Below are 21,407 nucleotides of genomic sequence, written 5' to 3' on the forward strand. Positions count from 1 at the left end.
CCTTTGTGATTCTATTACTACTTTAGAGTATACATTTTAAATAATATGGCTTTTAAAATGATAGTATTTTTTTCTTCTGTTTGGGAATAACATAGATGTAACGCCACGTAAATAACATTCTTTTTCTCTATCATGTTTCTCAACTCACAGAGAGAAACTTAAAAGTAAAAAGAATTTTCGTGCTGTCATTGCATAGCTGGCTCCTTCAAAATTTTCTTTGTGTAACCAGAAATAAAAAGGATTCTCAGAAATTTCCAATGAAAGTATAACTTTCTGCATTTAGAAATGGTACTTATAAGTTATCTTGTTTTTTTCTGACAACATTAATCTGACACTCAAATAATCACTGTTGAATAATTTAATATAATAGATTATATTATATATACTACATATAGTAGCCAAGGTTGGCTTAAGATTTTAGTGATTATATACATGCTCCTTCATTCATGGAGTTGAAGATCCTGTATTGCTCTGTACATTTTTTGTTAAATCATGAATATAATTATGGATACATATTTTTTCCTCTTACCAAGGCATGTGTTTTCTGATTTTTAAAAATAAGAAAATTTTTAAAGATTAGGTTTATAATGTAACAAAAAAATAGTTTTAATTCTTAATAGATGAACCAAATATTTATTTACATTATATTTATTTCTTAAGCCCTCAACTCTGTCTCATTAGTTTTAATACAATTTTAAATACTTATATACTGTATAATTAATAGAAATCATAATTTAGAAAAGCTAAAGTTTCTATAAGACCTAAGTAATGCTTATTTTTAATGTATCTTTAAAATTTTTCTTAAACGTTAAAGAGATTGCATTTCTCAAAAGTGTGTACATCCTTACAACAAAGAGTTATTCTTAAAAGATTCACTTGGCAGTGGTATGGGCCTGATGAGCAAACATGGCACTGATAGCCTAAAGATTTAAGAATATGATCTTTATCATGAAAATAGGGGGAGTCATTGAAAAGTTTTTACAGATAAAAGATACATTGAGATTTTATCTAGTGTGGTGAATAGACTGATAGAGGAATGTTTTGGGCTGCTTTTACAAAATACCATACACTGGAAGGCTTAAGCAATGGACATTTTATTTCTCACAATCCTGGAGGCTAGAGAGTCCAAGATCAAAGTGCTAGCCCATTTGGTTACTAGTAAGGGCCCTCTTCTTTGCTTACTGGAGCTGACGTCTTGCTGTGTTTTCATATGGCAGACAGAGAGCATACAAGCACGATCACTCTGGTCTCTCTCTATTCTGGTAAAGATACTAATTTCATGGTGCCCCCACCCTTATGACCTCATCTAAGCCAAGTGACCTCCTAAAAGCCCCATTTCCACTTACCATCACATGCAAGGTTAGGGAATCAACCTAATGGATTTTGGAGGACAATAAATATTCAGTCCATAATAAGGGAGATAACTGGACAAGACAACTTAGGAGACTTCTTCAGTGAATCCACAGAGATGGTGGTGATCTGAATCAGGGTATTGGTAATTCTGAAGAATATTTCATGAGTGTGATGTTTAAATTATGAGATATTCTTGATCTTATCATTTGAAGCTTAGTTTTTATAATTTCTTACATAGGGACATGTATCCACCCATGTTAGCAGTTTTCCCCTTTTTATAAATGGTTATAATTTGCAAAATTAAAGTCACATAACTGTAAACTTATATGAGCAGTTTGAATATTCATGGTAGAGGAAAAAACTATATTCAAGTGCATTGTAAGTCTACTAAGGAAAGTAAATTAAATAAGAAAAATAAGTCTCCAAATGTGGCTTAAAATATTTTAGGTCAACGTGAGTATTGTAGACATTAGAGAATTGGCAAACTGGGCTCGGTAGCTCAGCCTGCAATCCCAGTGCTTTGGGAGGCTGAGGTGAGTGGATTGACTGAGCCTGCGGGTTCAAGACCTGCCTGGGCAACTTGGCGAGACCTCATCTCTACAATAAATCAAAAATTAGCCGGGCATGGTAGCGTGCGCCTGTAGTTCCAGCTACTTGGAAGGCTGAGGTGGAAGGATTGCTGAAGGTCAGCAGGTCGAGGCTACAGTGGCTGGGAGCATGCCATTGCACTCCAGTCTGGGTGACAGAGTGAGACTCCAACTCAAAAAAAAAAAAAAAAAAAGAATTGGCAAAGTGTACCTTTATATATGGTGGAAAAGCAGACATTTATTTATAACTACTCTGCTTCCCCAAATTTTCAGTGTTCATTTACATTCTTTGCTTTCTTTCCTTCATGCTGTCTGTCTTACCTATAAAGAGAAACAAAAGAACAATAAAGGAGATCAAGATAGAAGAGAAAATATAGAATTTCAAAGGGAAAAACAGTTTTTCTCTCTAGTCTAGAAATTTCCATGATTATCTCATTAATCACATATTTTTTAGTTCATAAAATTTCCAAAATCATTAGTACTTTTGGTCAGTTATATCAGCTTCACTATAGTTTAAGTCTCTGGAGTATACATACAAAATATAGGAAACCTCTGAAAGTCTTGAAATTTATAATGCAGTTAAAAAGTACACTTATATTGAAAGAAAATTAACTGCTTAGTTTAAGATGAGTTATAATGGGTACAGTTGCCAGTCAGATAGGATGTCAGGGTGAAAGCATCATCTATTCAAAAATCAGTGTTCTTGATACACCCAAATAAACTTTTCATCTGGATGTGCTTGAAGTGCTTTGTTATCCTTTGGCCATTTTTAAGAAGTAGGATCAAGACAAGACTAGCTTACCAGCCCTTTAAGCTAGAAGCTATTCAAAGTATAATTTTACTAAAAATTTGTGGTATTATTTCTATTGGTAAGGACACATCTGGAATCTCTTAAAGCTGTTTATCACTTTGGATGTTAAACCTGCAAGCAAGTTTACTGAGTACATAATATTTAAGCTGGAGAATGGTATTTAACAATATACTTTTTAACACATTTACATACAGTAGAATATTCCCCTAATAATGTATTCTTAACAGTGTCTCCAGTGTCTCTAGTTGTCTCTAGTTGCACTTCCTATCTTTTCCCCTCACAGAATACCCTTATACTTGTTCTGACTTCTCCAGGATTTCTTGTTCTTTGCTCCCTCCCTTTTAAAAATATATCAGTCCCATTTTCTTTCTTATTCAGCCCTCATTCTCTATGCCTGTGTCTTGACTACTGGATGCTTCTCAGCCAAGCTCAGCAATGAACAAGTTGATGTCATTATAGATGTCTAATTTCCACCTTCCACTGTGTCTCCAGTGCTTTTGTACTCCTCACTCTCCACAATGTCTACTTCAGACTTCAAATTGACCTACTCAGCAGATCACCTGGCTTCCTGTTTTATCAAATGACAGTAAACTTTTGCAACCTTATTCCTTTCTCTTCCCTCTTTCCAGACAAATTCTTACCCCCTTCTCCTCAGTTTTAAAGAGAGAGAAGTCCCTCTACCCGTTCAAAATGATTCTTTCCTCTCTTTCCTTTGTCTTCAGTTTTTTCTCTTCAGGCTGGATCTTTCCCTTGGCTTGTGAGTAGGCTTGGGCCTCTCCCAGCATTCAAGAGTAAAAACAAACAAAACCACTCCATTTTATTTTCTGTCTCCACCATCTTACTTCCCGTTTATTTCCAAATACAGATCATCTGGCTCTTCTACCACTCCACTAAAACTATTCTCACTAAGGACACCTAAGTGACAAATGTAATGGCGACTTTGCAATTTTTGTTTGTCTTTCTCCTGTGGAAATTTTATCTCTTTTCTCTTGAAACTTACCTCCCTTGAGAATGTGGCTGCTTAAATTGTGATCTGTTGAGGAGTAGCATGAGTATCGTTAGTGATGCTACGTCTCGTCTCAGGCCCTACCCCACACCTTTTGAATCAAAATCAGTATTTTAACAAATCAGGTTATTTGCATGTGCATTAAACTTTGAGAAGCAGTCCTTTAGAATACTAATTTTTATCCCGACTGCTCCTTGGACTAGTTCACTTTTGTATCAGCTTAACTCCAAGGCCAGCAACTTGGTAGTATGTTTTCTAACACCCCAGTGCATACCTAGTGTACCTTTCTCAAACTTCTGTGATGGATAATATTAGGTTATACATATTTTCTTGTGTACCCTTGTACTGTAACTTTCTTGAGGGTAGTGATTTTGTTCACTCATGTTTGTATCTCCATGTTTAAGCATCATAGGTGCCCAAATATTTGTATAAGTGAATGAACAAAAAATGAATAAACTCTTCTTTGACAAATCACTTCTTCCTCCAGATCTTGTAAGTAACTTGCTTATATTTTATATGGGATTTATTGATTTGCCTCTCCCATACCTAAGCTAAGTCTTCTTCAGAGACTGTGTCTTATTTATCTTTATTACGTCAGAACCAAGTAGGGTAAGCATATAGCAATAGGTCATTAAAGTTTGTGGAATAAAAGAATGAATACATTTGTGTTTTGCTATATATAGGTGTAGTTTTTATTCCCAGCCATACATTAGATTCACTGGGGGCACTTTAAATAAAATCAGTATGCACAGGTCCTACACCCACAGATTCTGAATTGTTTGGTCTGAGGTAAAACCTAGCACACTTTTTTCTTTTTGACTTTTGAGTGTAACATATATACAGACTATGTCTGTATGAACTGTATTTCATAGTGCATATATCATAATTATATCATAAGTATATAGCTAGCTGAATTTTTACAAACTAAATACAGACATATAGGAGGGGGGATCCCCCCCCAAAAAATGGAATTCCCCGACTAGGCAAGTATTCTAGGAACCCATCGACGGCAGTGTACCAGCTATCATTATTGTGAGAGGCTGCATTCAGTTTCACTGAATTTGTTTTAGAGATCCTTTCGGTGTTTGCCCATTTCATGATGGGTGATTTACCAGTTCACCTGCCCATACTGCACTGAGTGTTCAGCAATTTCTAACCGAAATCGGCATGACCTCTATTCCTCACCCTTCCTATTCACCCAATCTTACCTCAAGCAACTTTTTTTTTCATTTTCTTGGCTAAAAAATCACCTCCAAGGAAAATGTTTTGCTTATATGGAAGCGACAAAACAAAAAAATGACAGAAGCACCCAAAGGCATCAAAATTGATGAGTTCAAATGCTATTTTGAGCAGTGGAAAAAGCATTTCAATAGATATTGCATCAGAGAGTACTTTGAAGTGACTGAAGTTTAAAGATGGGAGAATAAATACACTTTTTATATAAATAAATTCCATTTTGGGGGAGGGTCACCCCTTGTATACCCATCACTCAGATCAAGAAACAGAAAATTGGCATTATGCAGAAATTCCCCTCTTGCCTTATTGTGGTTACTTCCCTCCTTTTTCCCTAATAGTAATAACTTTTCTAACTTTGTTTCAAAATTTATGTTTAATTTTCAAATAATAATTGTGTATATTTATAGATTACTATGTGATATTTTGATCCATGTAATCAAGCTAATTACCATACTTATTACCTCACCATTTTATTTTTTTATGGTGAGAACATTAAAAATTTATTCTTTCAGCAATTTTGAAATATACATTATTTTTAACTGTGTTCACCATGCAGTACAATAGATCACTTAATCTTATTCTTCCAATATGACTCAAACTTTATACCCTTTGATCAACATCTTTCCTTTCCCATGTTTCCCTCCCCACTAGCCTCTGATAAACACCTTTCTGCTCTGTTTCTATGAGATTGACTTTTTTAGATTTCGCATGTAAATGAAATTATATAATATTTGTCTTTCTGTGCCTGGTTTATTTCACTTTGCGTCATGCCCTTCAGTTCCATTCATGTTGTTGCAAATGACAGAATTACCTTATTTTCTTAAGGTTATATATGGTATTACGTTGTGTATATATAACACATTTTCTTTATCCATTCTACTTTATGGACATGCAGGCTACTTCTGTGTCTTGGAAATTGTGAGTAATGCTGAAAGGAATATGGGAGTGAAGATTTTTCCTTGGCCATACCCATTTCAATTCCTTTTTATATATACCCAGAAGTAAGATTGCTAGATCTATGGTGATTATATTTTTAGTTTTTTTGAAGAACCTCCATATTATTTTCCAAAATGGCTACACTGATTTACACTCTCACCAACAGTGTACCAGTATTCCCTTTTCCACATCCTCACTAACATTTGTCTTTCTGGTGACATCCATTCTAACAGATGTGATGTTTTAATTTGCATTTCTCTGATATTGCTGTTGAACATTTCTTCATATACCTGTTGGCCTTTTATATGTTTTCTTTTGAGAAATGTCTATTGTTTATTCAGGTTCTTTGGCCTCCTCCCCTTTAAAAAAATTTTTTTTTGGTCCGGTGTGGTGGCTCAAGCCTGTAATCCCAGCACTTTGGGGGGCCAAGACGAGAGAATTACCTGAGCCCAGGGGTTTGAGACCAACCTGGGCAACTTGGTGAGCCCTCGTCTCTACAATAAAATGAAACAGTTACCTGAGTGTGGTAGCATGCGCCTGTAGTTCCGGCTACTCGGAAGACTGAGGCGGAAGGATCGCCTGAACTCAGCAGGTCAACTTTGGGGTGGCCGTGAGTGTGCCACTGCACTCCAGCCTGGATGACAGAGCAACTCAAAACATATATATATATATATATATATATATATATATATATATATTTATTTATTTATTTTTTATAGAGACAAGTTCTTACTGTGTTGCCCAGGCTGGTATCAAACTCCTATGCTCAATATATCCTCCTGCCTCAGCTTCCCAAAATGCTGGGATTACAGGCATGAGTCACCATGTTCAGCCTTTGCCCATTTTTAAATAAGCATATTTGTTTTGCTGCTATTAAGTTGTTCAAGTTCTTTGTATATTTTGCATATTAGCTCCTTATCAAATATATGGTTTGCAAATATTTTATTCTAATCTATGGGCTGTCTCTTCAATCTGTTGTTTCCTTTGCTGTGCAGAAAGCTTTTTAGTTTGATGTTAATCCCATTTGTCTATTTTTGCTTTTGTTAATTGTGCTTTTGGAATCCTGTTTAAAAGATGATTGCCCACACCAATGTCATGGAGCTTTTTCTCTATTTCGTTTTCTAGTGGCTTTCCAGCTTCAGATATTATGTTTAAGTAGTGTTACCATTTTGAGTTGATTTTTGTGTATAGTATGAGTTAAGGGTCCAATTTTATGTTTCCATATGTGGATATACAGTTTTCCCAACACTATTTATTGGAGAGACTTTCTTTTACCTATTGTGTGTTCTTGGCACCTTTGTTGAAAATCAGCTGACTGTAAATACTTGAGTTTATATGTGCACTTTCTATTCTGTTCTGATGGTTGATATGTCTATTTTTATGTCAATACTATGCTTTTTGAATAAAATAGCTTTATAATCTATTTTAAAATAAGGGAGTGTTGGGGGGGGTGGGATTGGCAGTTGAGGGAAACTGCCAGGGGAGGGAGGGGCACACCTCATCAGCAGGGGTGCCTGCATAATGAACATTTGTATACCTAACCCGGAATTGTACTCCACATCTTTAAAATAAAGGGAGGGAAAAGGGTCAGTATAGTGAGAACTAAGTAAGTTTAGGAGAAATAAAATACGATATTTGAGTCCTCCTAATGTTTTTAAAAGCTGTGCTGGTAAAAAAATTTAATCAGTGTAACTCAACCTTGTTTGTATATTTGAATCATCTGAGAACAGGCCCCATCCCTGATTAAGATAATCACATTTTTTGGTATAGGACCATAAGAAAAATTTTTAAACACCTCAGGTTATTCTAATCTACACCCAAGGTCATCTAAAATTTTGAGGTGGTTGCAGCTTATGTTTTAGAAAGTCCTATTTGGAAAGTCTTATTTTAAAGAATCCTTTTTTGCCTGTAGGTGGTGCTCAGCAACTGCAAGTTAATCATATAAACCAAATTGAGTTTTCTTCCATGCTTGTGTTTAGCATCTGTGTATTGTTTCATAATACATGATGCATAATAAAATTAGATGTAACAAGCAGACTAGATAGTCAAAAGTCAGTGGTTTGTTGTAATAATTACAATGATTATGGTAATGCTGCCTTTCATTGTGTGATTTCTATCATTTGTAATTTTTTCATGGTTATTTTTCTAAAGTAATTTCATCAAATTGAAACATAAATCGAAGAAACCTTGATACATACCCTCAAATCACATTCATTAAAGATTTGAAAGTAATCTTTCAAGGTTAAATAGGATGGTATCAGTATTTGAACAAGTTCTAGCTTTATCAGCCATATTCTATTTACCATATTTAGTTGACTGTGGCATTTCTTTTTTTATGAAACAGCTCTCTTATTTGATAAAGTTAAGCAGAATTTGTGCTTTATGCATGAGCTGTGTTAGGTTGATTGAATGCAAGATATTTTATTATAATTATAGCACCAAGAATTAGATATGAATATTGAAGTTGAAAGTGAAGATCTTATGAATTGATTAAACTTTAAATTATGGAGCATGGGATAATACAGAGTCATAAATAATATTTTCAAACCTCTTGAGGTCCAGATAAACACATAAATGAGCTGTTGCTAATTTTAGTCTCTCAAGTCTTCTTTTATTGGGTTTGTAATATGTGACTAGGATTTCTTGTGGAACTTTGAATAATTTTTCCTCAGGATTTCTAGACTTCTCAAAAACATTATAACAGGCTTTCTTTTGAGACTTAGAGAATCTTTGAGTCTTCTTATATTTTGTTTCTGGTTTCTTTTACTTGATGATCAGACTTAGAAAGTTGCAGAGTTGTCCTTAGTAAATAAACTTGATTTGTTTTAGCAAATTCAAAAAGATAGCTCAGTGTTTAATTTCAAAAACTTAAAAGATAGTCCACATCCTAAAATGACAGTACAAACTTAAAAAGACAATTTGATAGCAAAGATTGAAACTCACAGACATTCTAACAGCCTACTTTAAACAGTTAGAATTATCATCTCACAGCCGGGTTTGATGGGATCACTCAGCATGTAATCCCAGCACTTCGGAAGGCCAAGAGAGTGGATTACCTGAGCCCGCGGGTTCAAGACCAGTCCGGGCAACTTGGCCAGACCGAGTCTCTAAAATAAAACAAAAATTAGCCAGGTGTGGTAGCACGCCTGTAGTTACAGCTACTTGGAAGGATGAGGTGGAAAAATCGTGGAGCCCAGCAGGCTGACGCAGGGTGGCTGTGAGCGTGCCACTGCACTTTAGCCTGGGTGAAGGAGTGAAATGCCAGTTCAAAAAAAAAAAAAAAGAATTATCATCTCTAGGGTGCTCTCCTCTTCATTTCATCAGAACCTGTGCAAGCAATGAGTGAGATTAACCAAGCAGAGCATTTCTGCTTCCTTTCATTCTCTTTTGCCCCAAGGAGTTGGATTGAAGCAGATGACAAAAGAGAAGAAAAATAGAAATCCTTTCTATATATGGGTAATTGGTCTCTGAATAAAGAAAATTTGCAATTATTTCTTTAGTATGGGTAGTAACAATCCAAATGTTGTATTTTCAGTATGTGTTTGTGTTTAATAGCAGATATTAAGCTTTGGACCAGCCCTGGTTTTAACGGAGTTTATATTCTAGCTTTTACTGTTACTTGATTTTTATTTTTTTATATTTTTTCCCTGCTAGTCTTTCTGTTCTCTAGTATATTTACTCTTGTTGCAAACCATTGTACAAGAACTGCCATGAACCAGACAATGCTAGGCTCCAGGGACATGAAAATTAAGGAGACATGATTTCCGTCTGTAAATGTTCGCAATATAGTATAGGAGTAAGAATTGTAAACAATTCATTACAATTCAATATTGCAAGTACCTTACTAGACATGCATGCGAAGTATTCTGGATATTAAGTAGGCAATATACATTTCAGGAAAATATCAAATACCAGATTTAAAAGAGTTGAACATAAAATTGCCATTTTTGCAAGTCAAGAACTGTCAAATATCAGCAATTTCATCTGTATTACTCTGGGGCTAATAAAATAAGTCATTCTATGGAGCCACTAAAACAATAACATTTTAGCATTAAGTTCACTTCTTTATATAATATTATATAATCACCCAATATAGATTAGACAATTTGTTTTATTGTCTTTATCTGTTATGGTTAAAAATTTGGAATAGTCTAATTATAATATAAACCATACCATAATTTGACATTTCTGGAAAGTTTTCATTTTCTTTGGTTTGGATCTTTATAGCAAGAATTGTTGGATATTCGGTACAAAACTGGTTTTGGGGTTATTTGAAATAAAATACCACTTATAAAGTGCCTATGCCTAGTCAGTTCATTGAGAACTAGTTAATCCATATCCAAGGAATCACCTTCAAAATAAAACAAAAAATCTCTTAACTTCAATTACATATTTCAGAACTATGTCAACCCTACTGTTTTTACAATTAGATTTTGTATGGCAGACAGAAAGCAGTGAAATGCACATGTTGGGAAGATTCCCCTGTCTAAATGGAGAAGAGGTACTTGCATCTCTCTGGAATATATTGATTTGTTTTACCCTTGAGAGTTACAATCTATTGATCTCACAGCATCAGTTTATAGGAAATGAAATTGTGCATTTGAAATGTATTATTGAGATTATGTGCAGAAAAACATTCTTTAAGTTTTTCAGAATTTGATGAAGTGTTGTCTATCCTGGAACACATATATTCACACTGAAGAATTTGAAGTATTCATTGCTTTCTTGCCTTCCTAGAATATATATTGTGAATTCACCTGTAAATTAAATTGGCAAGTATAAAAATTGGGTAAGATAAAGAAAAGCAGGACCACTGAAGATGCCAAGTTTTTCATTATTTGGCCCCAGCTTAAAAGTACATGATGTTATACAAAGTGCTAAGGGAGATATGTAGTTAGTGATTTTATTTTTGCTGTCTCTAGCTCTTCTTTCTGTCCCCTTTCCCTCTAACCGTTCAAAGGTTTTACCACCCACCAGATACCACTTAGCTAGCGCACGTTCATTGAGTTCTTCCTTTGTACCAGGCACTGCGCTAGGTCCCATAAATACTCAGTGTCAGTCTCATTCCAGGTTGCTTAGTGCCTAATAAAGGATGATAGTTGTATAAGTATATACAGGCTATGAAGTGTTTTATGTATATAGCTGCTCCAGCTAGGAAGTTGTTCTGTCATTTTATAATTATTTATTCTTCTACAGTGGGGCCAAGCAGTTTGCCAAATCAATTTATTTCTCTAGTTTAACTCCCACAAAAAAGCTACAAGACTTTGGCCGGGCTCAGTGGCTCAGCCTGTAATCCCAACACTTTGGGAGACCAAGGTGAGTGGATTGCCTGAGCCCACGGGTTTGAGACCCACCTGGGCAACTTGGCGAGACCTCATCTCTACAATAAATCAAAAATTAGCCGGGCATGGTAGTGCACACCTGTAGTTTCAGCTCCTTGAAAGGCTGAGGTGGAAGGAACGCTGGAGCCCAGCAGGTCAAGGCTGTGATGGCTGGGAGCATGCCACTGCACCCCAATCTGGGCGACAGAGTGAAACTCCAATTAAGAAAAAAAAACTACAAAGTAGAGTTTGTGTTATGATCGTTGTTTTAAAATCAAAACAGAACAAAACAAAAAACTAGACTTGAATAAGTTAAATGGTTTCCCTTATGTCCCACGGCTATAAAGTAGCCAAACCAGTACTTGAACCTGCAATGATCTGATACCTCTACACAGCCTAGAGAGGGGTTGACCAGAGCTAAGTCATATGTGTCCAGCTAAAGAGAAACTCTGACACGGAATGTTTCTAGCAAAAGTGTGCCATCATGTTAGATATATTACTCTATGTAAATGTAGGAAATGGATTAGAAGAAGATTGAAGCAAGAAAACAGATGAGTAGATTATTACTTTAGTCCAAGAGAGAGGTAATAAGGGCCTAACTAAGGTCATATTTGTGTGGATGGATTTGGGAGATATTAAAGAGGTAGAATTATCAACACTTCAAAACAGATTGGATATAGGAGCCTGAAAGAAAAGGATGTATTCCAAGTGACTCCTAGGTTTCCGGCTTGGATGATTGGGTAAGTAGTGGTAATAGGCATTGAGAGAGGTACACTGGGTGTTGCTAGTGACCCCTCAGATATCTTTATTTCATAATATCTTTCTATTATACCTCAATTTCCCTACACAGGAGCATACATCATAATTTGTTTGTTTCTTATTCAGTTGCTTTCTTTATGAGTCAGCTTATGTTAAGTTATGCCATGGTAACAAATAACCCTCAAACCTCAGTGGCTTAAGACAACTTAGTTTGCTTTTTTGCTCTGGCTACATTCTGATGGGCAGCTGTGAATGCTCTTGACAACCTCTTCATTCTAGGGCCTGGGATGGACCTCAGGTCCTCTCTGAGATGTGCTACTCTCATGGAAGAAGGATGGATGGAATCATATGCTAGCTCTTAAAGCTTTTGCTTAGAAGTAGCAAATGTCACTTCATCCTTTCATCGGCCAGAGCAATGGTATGGTTAAGACTGATGTCATTAAGGTGACGTATAAAACTTTCATAGAGAGAAGCAGTGGACCACTATTCCAGTTTGAATTGCCTACCTTGGACATGTTCTACATGAGATAAAATAACTTTCAAGTTGTTTCAGTCACATTATTTGGGTTTCTCTTATGTACAGCTGAATCTATACCTTTCTGATACAGCAAAGCTGCTGCTTTCAGGACCATCCAATTTACTACAGTCTCTGTGATTTAACCAGGAATTGCCATATATACCTATGCCTATGTAATACATTTAATCACATCTTCCTGGCAGCTAGGACAAAAAAAGGAAAGATATAATGAAGTTTGCATAATCTCTATTACCTGAATTTTAAAAAGAAAAATATTGGCCAGGCTCGGTGGCTCAGCCTGTAGTCCCACGCCTTGGGAGGCCGAGGTGAGTGGATTGCCTGACCCCGCGGGTTTGAGACCTGCCTGGGCAACTTGGCGAGACCTCATCTCTACAATAAATCAAAAAATTAGCTGGGCATGGTAGCACGCACCTGTAATTCCAGCTACTTGGAAGGCTGAGGCGGAAGGATCGCCAGAGCCCAGCAGGTCGAGGCTGCAGTGGCCAGGAGCGGCAACTGCACTCCAGTCTGGGCGACAGAGTGAGACTCCAACTCAAAAAAAAAAAAAGAAGGATATCAATTTCTGGTTATTTCAGACTTTTAAAAAGTACAAAATTCTAAAGGAAATTTTATCAGTCTTTCATAAAGAGTGGAGAAGAATGCAATGAATATCTGTCACAAGTTTACAAAAGATGCCAAAACACTTTATATGCATGTAACATTAAATCATAACTTTTTTACTAGTTATCTCAAGGATCCTTTGGTTCTAGAGAATAGAAACTCATTAAAATTAGCTCAAGTAAATGAATTTCCATGCAAAGGAATAGGGGAGTTGCACAAAATACAAGTAAAATCATGGCATACAGTCCTCTCAAGAAAGCATGTTGTCAGGAAGTTATATTTCTCGCTTCCGCTGTAATTTTTTGTTGTTGTCCTTTTCTTCTGTTCATTTATTGGATTATCCTCTACAAACCTTTTCTCTATAAGGCTCTAGTCTGCTATCTCTTATAGTTGAGTTCTTCAGAAGTAAATTGACTGGATTTTTGTGTTTCAAATCTGAATAATTGAGAGAGAGAGTCTTACTGGCTTGGTGTAATTCAGATGTCCCCTCAATTATGGCATTGTTAAAAGGGAAAGAGGGGTTGGAAAACCAGGAGGTATGTAGAAGTGGCAATGACAGTTCATCCCTCCATCATCTATCCTCCTTTTTTTACTTAGTGGTAAGAACACCAATGCTTAGCTGTACTCATGGCTGCCTAGCTGGAACACGTTCACCAGCCTCCTTTGTATGGCTGTGTGACCAAATTCCATCTCCTGAGGTGAAATAGAAGTATGTCAGACTTTCGAGCGGCCTTTTTGACAGGAAGAGAGGAGGAGGCCGGGCCATCAGCCGTCCCTGCCTCTTCTTGCCAGCCTGGCACACAGATTTGATAGCCTGAGCTAGGAACGGCAGAATGGAGAGGGAGAAGGAGTCTGAGTCCCTGAAGACTTTGTGGAACCACTATTCCAGTTGGATATCTTGGACATGTTCTACATGAGATAAAATAACTTTCAAGTTGTTTCAGTCATTATGTGGGGTTTCTCTTACGTGCAGCTGAATCTAAACCTGTCTGATATAGTAAAGCTGCTGCTTTCGGGGCCATGGGTAGTGCAGGTTCTCTAAGATGGGAATGTAGTAGAGAGGAAATGAATAGCTGCTTCATTATTTCTAATAGCTTTCTCAGTTGATTCTTTTGTTTTTCCTGGAAGAGAATCATATTAGTTTGCAACAACCAACATCTGCACCTCACTTTTGACTGATCACCTTGCTCTCTCATTAAGAAAACATAAGCAGTGAGAGAGAACTTTTTCATTTTTCCACCACTCAATCTACCCATCAGCATTTGAATCCATATTCTTCTGGCCAAGACAACTCCTTCACTCTGCCCCGGTCCTCACATCCTTTCACTCTCTTATGTGTTTTGGCTATGCTTTTAATCCACTTTAGTCTTTTTGTTCACTTTGCTACAGGCATATTGTCCTTCTTGCTGTTCCATAGACAAGTTAGGTTCATTCCTCTTTCAGTCCCTGGCACTTTGACTTACTCAGCTTGAAATTTTTTTCTCTGAGATATTCTTAGTAACCCCTTTTCTCATTCAGTCCCTTGCTCAAATATCATCTTATCAGAAAGACCATTTCAGATTATACTACTTAAAATAATCGCCTCCATTTTACCAGGAGTACATATCCAAGTGACGTAGGGACGAATTTATAAAATGCATATGTTTGGGACCCACTCCCCTAAAAAAATTCTCACTCATTAGGTCTAGCATGTGATTTAGAAATCACTCTTTCTCTTTCTATAGAGTTCAACAACTTTTTAAGAGCTGCCACTATAGTGTTTATTAACATTAGCCTTCTAAATGAGTGCATTTTATTTTATTAGCTTTATTGAATCGTGGACTTTAAGATTGTCTTTTTAAAAACAGACACAATATACATCATTCAGTAATGACCTCTTTTGAAGTAGAATCTCACAGAATTAGTTACAGTTGTTTCCTAGCTTTTTGCCAATTTTGGTATGTTAGTAATATTTGATCTCTCCTCCCTCCTTAGTCTTTATTATTTAGATATGGCTATACCGTGTGTCTTAGTTCATTTAATAAATGTGTGCATATATATTGATTTGATTGTGCTTGCCATTTAAATGCACCTATGTAAGAGTTAAATCTTAAGTAGGAGTTCCATTTTTATTTTGAAGCATATCAGTGACTTGCTAGGTTTTTAAGTGTAATTTCATATTTGATTTATTTTTCAGCTACTCACTTAAAAATTTTTTTAAGGCCCTTGTATACATTTTACTGTTTCTGCCAATTCCTAATTTTGTGTTATAAGTCTGCTTTCCATTTAAACATTTATGGTGTTGATTTACCTGCTTCTTTAGAGTTATCTTGTTTAAACAGTTTCAAAATTATTATACGATAATTGGTGGATTTCTGTTCTACTGAAAAGTACTTTTCTTATGGTTAAAGGCAAATATTAATTGACATATGAGCTTAAGTTGCTGAATCATTTCTTTTTCATTTGTATTTTCAATTTGTTCTACAAATTCATTATATCAAAGCTATGTATGTACTCAACAGATAGGAAGTTACATTTGTTCTTTGCTGTATATTTGATTTTCTTGATTTTATGGAAAAGAATGTTTTCTTAACTTTGAAAGTTATATAATGACTTCCTGCCAATTTCTTCTTCCTTTAGATAAGCATTTACTTTTTTAGTTTTATTAATCATTACAAATTAATAGCAAATTTCTGGCTGTGCTTATTTGTTCACAATATTGACAATAACTTGAAATATCTTAAAGACTGGCTTTGTTTAATGGAGCTAAAAAGAAAACTCCTTGGCATGGCTTCAAAGCACCCAGATAGATATTGTGTAGCCCTGGGACTAAGACTAGGGTGTTATAGTTTCTTGTATTTTATATCCTGCTGCTGTTTGGTAAGACTCAGTTAGTTTTAGGTGAAGTTTGTATATATTTGCCCATTCACCTGAAAAAATAGTTGTTTGGCTTTATGCTCATTCTTTGTATATCTCAGTATTGCAGGGAAGTTTTAAAAATTATGTTCTGTTACTTTTTTTTTTCTCTCTATGCTGTGTAGTACGGAAACAATTTTGGAACAAAATGTGTTTGTATTTTAGTAGATCTTTAAAGACCTTTGCTCATTGGTTTTGTAGCCAGTTAATTAGTGATGAAAATATACATGTTGCTTAACCTTTTCCTATGTGTTGGGAGCACAGGTGAATAAAGTTAAAAAGCAAATTGGAATCTAGATTATTTTGTCTGTTTTGACACTAAGCTCAGATGTTTGCAGAAGACAATGACCACTCAATTCTAATGAGACAGAATGGGGGTGAGGGGTCCCTTCTGCTAGCCAAACTAGTCTTATTTCTAAGATGTATACTGCAATAATAATTTTCAGTGGGAACAAAAGGGCAAAACACCTGTTATAGTACTTAGCCTGCAATAAAAAATTGGGAATTTCGGACTGTGGCCTTCAGAAGGGGGTTATAAGCTAAGGATGATTAAATTGAAGCATCACTGCTTCGGATCTTTGATATCATAGTCATAATATGGGAGGATTTTTAATTACCTTAGTTTATGGAGTTCAGGTCATTCAGAGCTTTTTACTATGTATAAAAACTCCTACTACTTCAAAGTACTTTTAGTAAAACACTGAGAAATATTATTTATTTGAACAAAAAACATAAAAGGAATATATACATATGAGAAAAATAATTTCAGTTTGTTCTTTCAAAAGTTTAACATTTTAAGAATGTTTGAAAGTTCATGGTAAAAAATATATCTTTGAGTTCTTTTTAAAACATTTAACTGCTGAAGAGTGGTATACATGAATGCCTAGCATTTAAACAGGATAAAACAAAATACAAATAAATAAAGCTCCTACAAAGCTATAAATCTGACATGGGAATAGACTATGCTAAAGGAATTCACCTTACCTGGACTTTTTAAGGTTAAAAAACTCCCAGTTTTCAGGCAGAGCAATGGCCTATCCTTAAGAGCAGTGACCTAGCCTTGGTATGTTGTTGCATACTACAATCGTCTTTATCTGCTTCACATTATGCAAGCTCTGTTTAACTTTTTGTCTTTGTTGTTACATGTCCATTCAAAAAGAAATCCTTTTACAGAATGTGATAACTTGAACTAGAGGACTACTTAAGTATATAATGTTAATTAAAATCTAGAGTATTGCATACCTATTAACTCTTAAAGATGGGGATAAAAAAAGATGACTAAAGGATAGAGAGATAGATCAATAGAACAGAATACAGAGTCCAGAAATAGACCTGCACAAATATACTCAACTGATTTTTTGAGAAAGGTACAAAGATAATTTGATTGAAAAATGATAGTCTTTTCAACAAATGGTACAGGAACAATTGGAGATCTATGTGCAAATAAATGAACTTTGATGTATACCATGCATTTTTTTAAAAGTTTATTTATTTTTATTTTAGATTCAGGAATTACACATGTGTATTTGTTGCATGGACATATTCTGTAGTGGTGGGGATTGGGTCTCAGGTGGCCCATTCCCCTGATAGTGAAGATTGTGCCATGTAAGTAGTTTCTGAACCCTAACCCTTCTCACCCCTTACCCTGTATTGGTGTCCTCAGTGTCTATTATTTCCATCCTTATGACCATTTCACTTCCATGTATGAGTGAGAACATTTGGTGTTCTCACACAGTTTTCTGTGCCTGTGTCAGTTTACTTAGGATGATTATCTCCAGCTCCAACCAGGTTGTTGCAAAGGACATGGTTTCATTCTTTTTTATGACTGCATAGTATTCTATGGTACACACACACACACACACACACACACACACACACACACACCACATTTTTGTTATTTACATCTTTGCAATTGTGAATTGTGCTGCAATGAACATGTGGGTGCAGGTATCTTTTTTATATAGTGACCTCCATTCATTAGGGTCGATACCTCATAGTGGGATTGCTGGATCAAATAGTAGATCTACTTTTAGTTCTTTGAGTAATCTCCATCCACTTTCCATAGAGGTTGTACTAATTTGCATTCCCACCAACAGTGTGGAAGTCATGCCTTGCATCTTATACAAAAATTAACTCAAAATGAATCATAGACCTGAGTGTAAAATATAAAGTTATTAAACTTCTAGAAAAAACATAGGAGACAATCTATATGAACTTGGGCCTATCAGTGAGTTTTTAGACACAAAAGCATGATCTGTTGACAAAATTGGTAGATTTCAACAAAATTAAAAACAAAAAAGCCTTTTTGGTCCTGCAAAAGATGCTTTTTTTTATAATTGATATTTTTTATTTTGATATTGTGGGGTACAGTCAAGGGTTAGGTATACAAATATGCTTCATTCAGGCCCCCTTGTTGATAATTGCTGTCTCCCCATCTCCAGACAGATGTTTACTACCATTAGTCCCATCTCCCCCCCATAGAAAAGATGCTTTTAAGGACATGAAACAACAGGCCACAAACTGGGAAAACAATATTTGCAAATTGTATATCTGATAAAAGACTTGTATCCAGAGTACATAAAAACTCTTAAAACTTAGCAATAAGAAAGCAAACCTATTTTTAAAATGGTTAGAATATCTGAACAGATATTTTACCAAAGAAGGTAGATGAGGCAAATAAGCATAAAAATATGTTAATATCCTTGCTGAGGTAGAACATTCTTAAGCAAGGAAAGATTTATAATATTTGATGTATTGTTTCTTCACATTTCAGCATATAGTAAATAAGGAACTAGAAGAAAACAAAGTTTAAAGCTCACTTGTTTTAAAAGCTTGCTTTTTCAAATCTTCTACCTGCAAGGAACCTAGAGGTTAGAGTCTAATGCTGACTCTTAGTTTTATGTTTTGCAGAAAATGCTGAAGCTACTCACCTTATCATAGGATCAAAGTGGTATTGTTAAGAGCATAAGGGGAATGATGTTGCTAGAGCTTTTCCAGTCTTTCCCTAATTGTATTTTGAAAGTGTAACTTACTCAAGATTACTCTCCCAGTAATGAACAATCTGGGATTTAAACACAGATATGTTTGACTTAACTGCCATATTATACCTCCCCTGAGATGAGGCTTAAGGGATGAGATATTAGAGTGGTATACCAAGGTTGCATATAGTAGATGCAAGGGGATAGGTGAGAGTTTGATATCCTGATAACTACAGGAACTTGTTTAAATGTGAATGCATGTCTGCAGGAGTTTTGGTAGAAAGTGTTAGAGAAATAGACTGGGGCCAGGTCATAATGGACCTTGTATGGTATATTTAAAATCTGGACTCTGTCTTTTAGATGGGGGAGAACAATATAAAGATTTAAAATTCAAAAATGACATGATTAGGTTTTTGTTTTTGAGAGATCACCATGGTAATACCATGGAAAATAAATTGGAGGGAACCAAGATAGGAAGTTGAGGGGTCAGACATGATGAAAATCTGAATTAAGGCAGTGAAAATTTGCATTCAGCAAATAGTCTTCAAACATGTACAGTATCCATGTAGTAGATATAAAGATAAAGAAAGATACTACCCTTGCCCACCAAAAAAGCTCTCAGCTGAACAAGACAGATAGCCATCTGTACATAGTGAACTTCATATGAAACACAAAGTTCAGAGTAAATACAGTAGCTTCATGGGACAGGGAGAGATCATTTTGACTTTATGTATCAGGAAGTCTGTGCATATGCAGGTAGATAGCACTAATACTAGGCCTTGAAGAAAGCGTAGAGTTTGAATAAGAGGAAATGGGTGGGGAAGGGAATTTCCAGCAGAGGAAACTGAGAATAGTACAGGGTGTATGGAACAATCTGTTGTGACTAGAGGAGAGGATATAGTTGAAAGCAAAGCTGGAATGATAGGTTGGGACCGGATCATGAGGCACCTTCCAAGGTGATAAAGTGTAAATATAACTTATATTGCTTTACTTATGTGTTAATTCAAGCATTCAAATATAGATCAATTTTTTTCAAGTAGAATAAATCAATTTGAAAAATTGAAAGGTTGAGTGAGCATAGGATTTCTATATTTTTGGAAAAGAGTAAAATGAGTAGGAAGGTTTTGTAAGATTATTATTTTAGATAGTTATTTCATTTTGTAATTTGAAAATACATACCAAATTGCTATAGTAAATGAAGTAGTGATTTAGTGAGAGGAATGACTCTACATAGTAACAAGATGAAATCAAATTACAAAAGCACTATGTTAAAATTTTATTTGAATAACAAATGTCACTCAAATTTAATGACAACTGTGATCTATGAAGATTTAGATTTTGAAGCCAGCATTACTTACTAGAAATGAGATCTGGATAAATCAGCTCTTTTGAACCTGTTTCCTTATCTGCAAAATGTGATTAATACCTGTCCTATCTATCTCAATATGATTTGGTCTGATCAAATGAAGTAATGTAGGTGAGACTATTTTTAAAACATGATGCCATTGATGGCTTGTGATTATAAAGTTTAAAGTGTCATTGATACCCCCATAGTCTACTCTCACTTAACAGCCACAGAGCAGCTTACTTTCTGATATTCTCTTCTAACCATGGTGCATTTCAAAGTAAAATGAAAAATTAATTTTTCAGGTAATTGACAATAGTTGTTAGCATATATGGTAACCAGAGTAGTATTCAGGGGCTATTTGTATTTAAAAGGTCTGGTACCAATGAAGTAGAATTGATGAACCCAGTCTGTGGGGGATGTTTGGGAAAGACAAGCCAAGTCTACCTAGAAAATTAGTAACTTTGTAAGCATCCTGTTCTTCTACTTTCTACATCCCTCTCTTGGCTGTACTCCGCATCCGATGTGATTAATGCCTAAATCTGAGCCCACAAAATTACTTAAGGAAATAATACATTGCAAAGCACCAAATCTCATGAACAGACTGAGCACTCTAAATACATAGGATATCTCAAGTAACATGTTGTCAGGTGAGGTTAAATAAAATTTTCCTGGAGATGTATTTTAATGCATGGTTATACTGCCAACAGTCAGAACCCAAATTGCAGTAAGTAGAAAGTAATTTTGTTAGTGAGAGGTATATTATTTTCTAAGATAATAAGCTTGTTTATTTGTTGCCTTTTATTAAATTGTTAATGGTTTTTATTTCATTTATTTAATTTTGAATGTTTATAAAATATGAAAGCGTTATTTCTGAGAATATGTTTATAATAAAATCTTTATGACAACTTTAAAGATAAAAATAAGAACAAAAAATAACATGTCTACTAATGTGATTCTATTTATTATTATAAAGATGTGGGGTACAATTCAGGGTTAGGTATACAAACATTCATTATGCAGGTACCCTTGTTGATGAGGT

General features: G+C 35.3%; 1 protein-coding gene across 1 annotated transcript in view; it reads left to right on the forward strand.

Annotated features, from left to right (window-relative positions):
• Positions 1-21,407, forward strand: part of CWC27 (CWC27 spliceosome associated protein homolog) — a 252,212-nt gene that overhangs the window by 40,296 nt on the left and 190,509 nt on the right. The gene's annotated exons all lie outside the window — the stretch shown is intronic.

Source organism: Carlito syrichta, unplaced genomic scaffold (genome assembly GCF_000164805.1).
Source record: "Carlito syrichta isolate Samal-C Ts95f unplaced genomic scaffold, Tarsius_syrichta-2.0.1 Scaffold303959, whole genome shotgun sequence".
NCBI classification, from domain to species: Eukaryota; Metazoa; Chordata; class Mammalia; order Primates; family Tarsiidae; genus Carlito; species Carlito syrichta.